The sequence below is a fragment of the Coptis chinensis genome, chromosome 4 (assembly GCF_015680905.1).
Source record: "Coptis chinensis isolate HL-2020 chromosome 4, ASM1568090v1, whole genome shotgun sequence".
NCBI lineage: Eukaryota > Viridiplantae > Streptophyta > Magnoliopsida > Ranunculales > Ranunculaceae > Coptis > Coptis chinensis.
In genome coordinates, this window is record NC_141459.1 from 80,461,183 (window position 1) to 80,468,396 (window position 7,214).

At 35.5% G+C, this 7,214-nt stretch overlaps 2 long non-coding RNA genes across 2 annotated transcripts; both read right to left on the reverse strand.

Moving 5' to 3' along the window:
• Positions 1–448: 448 nt before the first annotated feature.
• Positions 449–1,214, reverse strand: LOC147505036 (uncharacterized). The gene is made up of 3 exons (XR_015220518.1): positions 965–1,214; positions 790–888; positions 449–691 (listed from the first exon to the last, which is right to left on the reverse strand). It is a non-coding gene; the product is annotated as an uncharacterized LOC147505036 (long non-coding RNA).
• A 795-nt stretch (positions 1,215–2,009) lies between these two features.
• Positions 2,010–4,349, reverse strand: LOC147505037 (uncharacterized). The gene is made up of 4 exons (XR_015220519.1): positions 3,974–4,349; positions 3,819–3,889; positions 2,991–3,092; positions 2,010–2,044 (listed from the first exon to the last, which is right to left on the reverse strand). It is a non-coding gene; the product is annotated as an uncharacterized LOC147505037 (long non-coding RNA).
• Between the last annotated feature and the right edge of the window lie 2,865 nt (positions 4,350–7,214).

Here is a 7,214-nt window from a genome sequence, read left to right on the forward strand (position 1 = left end):
GTGTGGTATAAATATATTTACCACTGTTATACAACCGTGACAATAGGTGGTGTGGTATATAATAATAACAAAACTGTGGTATATATGTTTAACAGATACCACGGTTTTTCAAAGAACCGTGGTTTGTATGCCCATTATATACCACGGTTGTCAACAGAACCGTGGCATATAAGCTATTGAAACCGTGGTTTATATTAGTGTATGTGTTATAATACCGTGGTATATAGTTATACTAAACACTACGGTTTATGCCAAACCGTGGTATATATATATATATATATATATATATATATATTGTTTTTTTAATAATAATGCTAGTAACAGTCTTCCACTTAAAAACCGAACCTGCATAACAAAATTTACGGCCGCCTACATACAACATTTCCATCTTCCTAACAAATTCCAAAATGTACAATAAACTATCAAACATTGCAAAAAAAGATAATAATAATAATAATAAACTTTCATTAATTTTTTGAGTGCACTAAGAAAACAAACTTCAAATTCCTTTTCATAAATTAAAAAGGTAAGACTCATAAATTAAACTGGAGTGGTCCGAACATAGCTAAAACTCATCCTCATTCGCTTCCGACTGAAACACCCCATTTTCCTGGATGAACTGAATAATATCGAGTCGAACACCGTCAAGTTCATCTGGCGTGTATGTCTCCTTCAGTTCTAAATTTGTCATCTGGATGAGTCAAAGTACAACATGTGGAGTTACTATATATATAAGAATAAGGCGAAGTCTTTGAGCCAAATAAAGTGTTCGTCAAAACTTTCGAATACCTTATTTTCAACTAATCTAGTTGAACATCCTTCTACTATTTCCCTCATAAACTTCATTGTATAATACCCACACTCTGTGCCACCTGGTTGATATGGGCCCTAACATATAGACTCACAACATATGTAAACATATACTTTTCAAAGAAAAAGACAATAATGTGTAGGATTTGTTTACCTTGATCTTGTCCCACTTCAGCGGAACTCGTTTCCCATCAACCCTTTGCAATGTGAGGACCGCACTTCACAATAAGATAAATGCAAAACATTTAATTCACAATCGCTAGTGGGAAGTCTAATTGGAGACGTCTTTAGTACTTCATTTAATTTAATCCTTTATGTACCTTCACTATGGTACTACTTTTACTTGTCTCTTCCTAAATTTTTGAAAATTCAAAATTACCAGGCATTAAAATCATAGCGAATCGGAAATTAAAAAATTGCATATAAGTGTGAACCTGTCGGGCAGTTAGCACGAGAGAAATGGTCCGAACGAAAGGCACAGTGATGATGTCGATGCGAGGAGATATGAATCTTTGAATATGAAAATCTGGTACACGGAAAAAGTAGGGTAAGTTGCGATCTTGTGAGCCTCAGCAGAGCATCTTGGATGGAACTCCACCTTAACCGATTCATTTACCGAATAAGTCCTGCTTCAAGAAAAAGAGAACTTTTGTTGTTATACTTCGAAATAGGAATCCCTCTAGTGTTAGTGATCATCGCTAGAGCCTTCTAGTGTTGGTCAAAACAACGATTCTAAGGACGTACTTCCATTTCACCCGCTTAAGTGTGTGAACTGTTTGGTCGTAGGTCAGAGCATATTTGTGTATATTGATTAGAGTCTCTCTATAAATTAGGTCGGTGAAGTTCTAGGAGCATGTGGGTACTGGAGAAGGAGAGCATTTATGATCTATTTAGGGGGGCAATAAGCAATCCAATCGATTGCACCCGCAAGTTGAGTTGGATGCTACCACTGGTTAACTAAGCGAGTAAGTTTTGCCAAAAATGTAGTATTTTTTCCTTATTCAAGTGAAGAGACACTAACCAGCATTCATAATCATAACAAATACACCCTAGGTCAAAACAAATACACCCAAATCTGTCCAACAAAAATAGTAAGGCCAATCAGCTATAAGCACTAACAACCGATTTAGGACTACCCCCTATAGAAAAGAAATTTGAGTAACTTCATTTCACCCCTAATCTTTCTTTAAGGCCTTTGCAAGCAACTATCAACTAACCATCATGCTCACAATCCCTGTAAGAAAGGTACTCAATATCAAAATAAGTAATTAATCATTCAAAATAAGAAAGGTACTCAATAACAATGTCGAATGAGTAAGTACCTAAGTATGGTGACACCCTTTTACCAATTTCCATAACACTGAAAAAAACACACTACTTCCATTTACCAATGATTCTTCTTTTAATAAAACCCATGACTATGTTTTCCATTGATTATTCATTACTGCAAGGCATGTTTTAATTGCCCATTTTAGCTATAATTATTACATATTAAAACAAGTCATTAATAAACTATAAACATATTTTACTCACTGTTACACTAAGACACCCTTAGGACATGGTTTGAATGATCTTAACATTAAGCTAAAACAAAAACAGGTCAAAATTATCCCAAACAAACAAATCAAACTCACAAATGAACCAACTTTAATTCTTTCAAAGAAAAAAATGTCAACCATACATGCCCTTTTAACCCCAAATTGAAAAACATAAAGTTTGTGCTATTACACATAATTTGGTGATAAATATTAGTAGTCGGATTTAAAGTACTAACTTAGCAACGCGGAAGAAATCGAAACATAAAAAGACAGGACATTCTACTTAATCGAAGCACACATATTTTATGGATTTAAGAGCGATGAAGCAATAAATCATTAAGGCACAAAATCAGGGCATTGATATGGAAGATTTATCAAATTGGAGAGTAGAATGTATGGCTAGATTCAAAAGTTCAAGGTTAAGTGTCCAAACAACTAACAAATCAATCCATGCAATGCATATAGTTATACTGTTTCAACATGCGGTCACAACTCTTGTTTCAACTAGCAATAGTAGCATCTCACAGAGATTAAACTAAAATTATTCAATCGAAATAATTGAAATAAAATGATTTCAAATTGAAATAACTCAATCGAACAACGAAATGAAATAAATATGAAAAATGAATGTTACATACTTACATAGCAGAGTATCAAACAACTACTTCAATCAACAGCTCGAAATCACTAATTTGATGAAGAAAACATATCGATCTACTCGAACAACTCAAAATCCAATTCAATCTACATAAACATGAAAAAACACTAGTTTGAAATCTTTGAATAAGAAAAATAGGGTGAAAATTTGAGAGAGAGAGAGTTAATGTAAACCTCTAGAAACATACATCATGGAGGTACGCACTTTCTATCTCAAGGTGCAACCAGAATGACAATTATCGTCTCAAAACGATGCAAAATGGTCAATCATCTATAAAGGATTTTATAGGAGCATTGCCACAACTCACAACAAGCATCTCAAGTTCCAATCTGTGCACTATATGCTTCTTTGTTTTACTTGGAAGCTTTTTTCTTATGCACTCTTAACCTCTGAAGTAGGTTACTACAACTCTGCTTTTCCATTGCTCTCCCCAGTCTCATTTGTTATTCTTCTACCGCGCGTTCCGGACTTCCCCCTTCGATCTCCAAATCATTTTTTCCTTTTCCTTTTCCTTTTCAATCTACATAAAATAATGGTTGAAATCCCTAGTGGATAAGAACCAGACACTTAGTCACTTAAAGCATCGTTGTAGTAAAAGGGCGGTTTAAAATGGTGCTGCTAATCCCAAGTTCAAACAAAATTTTATGGCAAACTCGCATTAGTTGTCACTTGTCAGTCAATCATACACGTCCATGTGACTTGCTGGAAACTCATTTAGTTCATGACTGTCACCATATTAAGATCTTTGGAACTATCTAGGTCGATAACTCACTAATTTGACTCCTTAAGATCGCAGATTAAAAAAAACTTACATTACCAACGAACACCGACCGAGAATCAATTTCCTCCTTATTCGCTTGATTCGCAGCTGCATTAGCAGGATCTACATAAAAAAAAAGACAAAATAATAAATAACAAGAAATGAACAGTGTTTAATAAATAAAAAAAAAAAGAAAAGATTGGTGACCTTGAACAGCACCCATTTCTTTTTCAACTTTAGCTTGCATTTCTCTCAAAGCAGCTGCTTCATCTTCCATCTCTTTCAATCTTTTCTTCATCTCATCCAACTCCTGCAACTACAAACCAAAATATTTATTATTTTAACTAATCGAAATATTTATTTATTTCAAGAAAGAGATTCAGACCTTGGTCGAATCAACACCGTCGGCGCTTGAGAAAAAGAGGGAGAGAGTAGCGATTATGATTTGCCAATCACTAAGGGCCTGCTTGATAAATTTTCCCACTTGTTGGGCTAATAAATAATAGGAAAATAATTTCCCACTTAAAAATTTGCCAGACAAATACCTAGTGGGAAAATTTTGTTTTGCCGTTGCTTATTTGCACAATTTGCATCAGCCCGGCAAATCTTTGGCAAATGTCATTTGCCGATTTTGTCGGTGCTTGATAACACAAAATTTTCCACTGGCAAATAAATTTTAAAATTTATTATTTTGTATTTAAAATGGTTCATACATTTTAAAAGATAAAACACATAACAACTAGTGCACGTCTTTAAATTATTCATGTTCATATGGATAGAAAGAGTGATATATCATTGGAAGTTAAATTGTAATGTGTCTACAAGTAAGAACCCCTGAATATTTTTACATTGACTTGTGATCTCATGAAGGAAAATTACATTTCTTACTTTGCACCCATCTTTGTTCTGTTGAATAAAAATTGATAAAAAACACTTCCGCGGTGTTGGGTTCAAAGTGCAGCTACTACAAAATACAAGCATAACAAAACAAAGTCACCTAGTTGCGGTTTATACTTTCGAACAATTTCTCGGGAGCTTTGTGAAACTTTTACTCATTTCGGGGAGCACCACTCACTCACTCACCGCAACACCTTAGCACCACCCACCAACACCGCAACACCGTAGCACCACTCACCATCACTGGCAAAGATCACTTGTTAGCAGCAGCAACAACAACACTTGTCGGCAGCATCACCCACACACCTGCACAACACACACTCCACTCCTACACAAAATTTAACTTGGAACATAACAACACAACTAAAAGAACCCTCACACGGTTACACTACAACTAAACAATCTATTCACTTCCAAACAAGTCTCCAAACCTTCAACATCACCATTTCCAACACACAAAACCAACAAGGCACCACGACTTGCGGGGATGGAGAACCGAAAAAGATACAAAATGACTGCTGCAAGTGTGAGGAATGAATGGGTGTCACGGACCGACTTTGGTTAACAACTTCTCCAAAACCCATAAAGAGTCTAAAAAGGATGTAGTTCCCCAAGAAGAATAAGTACGAGCGATAAGTGCGAAGGTAGTCCAAAGCTTGGAAGCTACCTACTAAAACAATAATTTAACAGATAAAACAAGGTAACATGTTACATACCTTTAATCGTGTTTGTCGGCTATGCCGTTGACTACTCCAAGAGGAAGACCAAGTGATTCCAAAGAGGGCCTTGTTCAATGTGAACCTTTGGAAAAAGAGACAAAAATCAAAAAGACTTTGAGAACGATAGGAATATACATATATCCGGTGATAGGCGGTGAGAGTGCCAAAGATATGTAGTAGTACCTCAATATAACCCCAAACCGATCCTTCCTTATACTTGAGTTGAAGAAGACTTTCCTCAAGTACCCTCAAATGAGTTCTCTTTGAGAGCATGTTGGACTGTTGCACCATGAATGAGGTTTTATCCATCAAACTCAAGGTGAAAAAAAAGAAGCATTATTCCATGTATAAATTGAGTGAGTCGGTTAAACCTCTTATCGGATATTAGCAATCTTTGAGGCGGTAGAGTTCCAACTAAAGCAAAGACTTCCTAAAAAAGCGTCTTAAAGCTAACACCCTCTTCATCACTAAATGCAATCACCGCAAGTTTCGAAAGCGGTGAAGCAACAATAAGCCAGGTTATAATAAACAATTGTGATGCATCAACTCTTCATTATGTCGGGGAACAATCAAATTGAAGATGGATAGCTATAAACCCGGACATGCATGTTAGCTCAACAAAATGTGAACCTGTATGCAATAACGGGGAAAGATCAGATTATCTAACAACCAAGTATCATGCCTATATCTTATGTTCTTGTGATCCAATTCTTAAGTACTTTGGATGATAAGTTTGTTCTAGCTCTACGAATAGGAAGTTAAACAACTTTCGGCCAGGAAGTCAAGGTTCAATTTGTCAAATGGTAGTCTAGTTTCCCTATCATTATTCAATCAATTGCGGATCTGAACATAACCACGATTCGATGCTCAAAGTGAAACCTATTTATAACGGGTGTTAGTATATATTTCTTTAACAAAGCGGGACTCACTTTTGAATTATGATTCATAAACTCGTAAGGTACCCCCAAAAGCACTCCCATGGAATATATCAACATAGTGCTGGCATAGTCATCACAGCTAAGCAAAACACGAAGTGGCATCATATTTCACTGACCTCTATCAGTCTTCTTATATTTTCTAACTTTCCTTCGATCTTCAAAACCTTAGCTGCGACACCTTTGCGCACAAACTATACCTAATGAGCCATCGAACATTCCGGCATCAATGGCGATTAATCCTGTACAAGATAAATGCTAATCATCAACTAATCACACTTCTAGAATATAATAAAAATATCGGTGTGTTCTAGTCTATAGAAACCACCCTCATGCAGACTTTACTTAAAACATGAAATTAGTTGTAATTACTTTTCGATATTACCTTCCCTAACTCCACGAAGCACGGATCTTTGCTTCTTCTTTCAAAATTTCGGGAGAGCAAACCACTTCTAATGATGTTAGGTATCATTTGTCTCCCACACTGATCAAAATAAAAACCTTCATAAAGATAAACTCAACATAGTTTCACCATAATGTAGTATTTCTCTCAATTTAAAGAATTGGGCATGCATTTGTTTTCCTTTCGAACAATCAATATTGAATCTTTCATCTTAAAACTCACTATATCAATAAACTTTATCCTAAAATCTGAATTGAAATTGAAATAACAGTTAACCAATTAAAATTGATTTTTTAATAAAATCAAATTAGAGAGAGGGAGGGAGAGTTTGCAGAGTTTACCTTGAGAGAGAGAGGGAGAGAAGCAAATGGGTTTGTCATGGAGACTAGGGTGGTTGATCGAAACAAGAAAATGGAGTGGGAAAATTTTGGTCAATTTTCTTGTGGCAAAATAAATCCGTCTCCCACATGGATAAATTTTTCTTTGCTTCGATT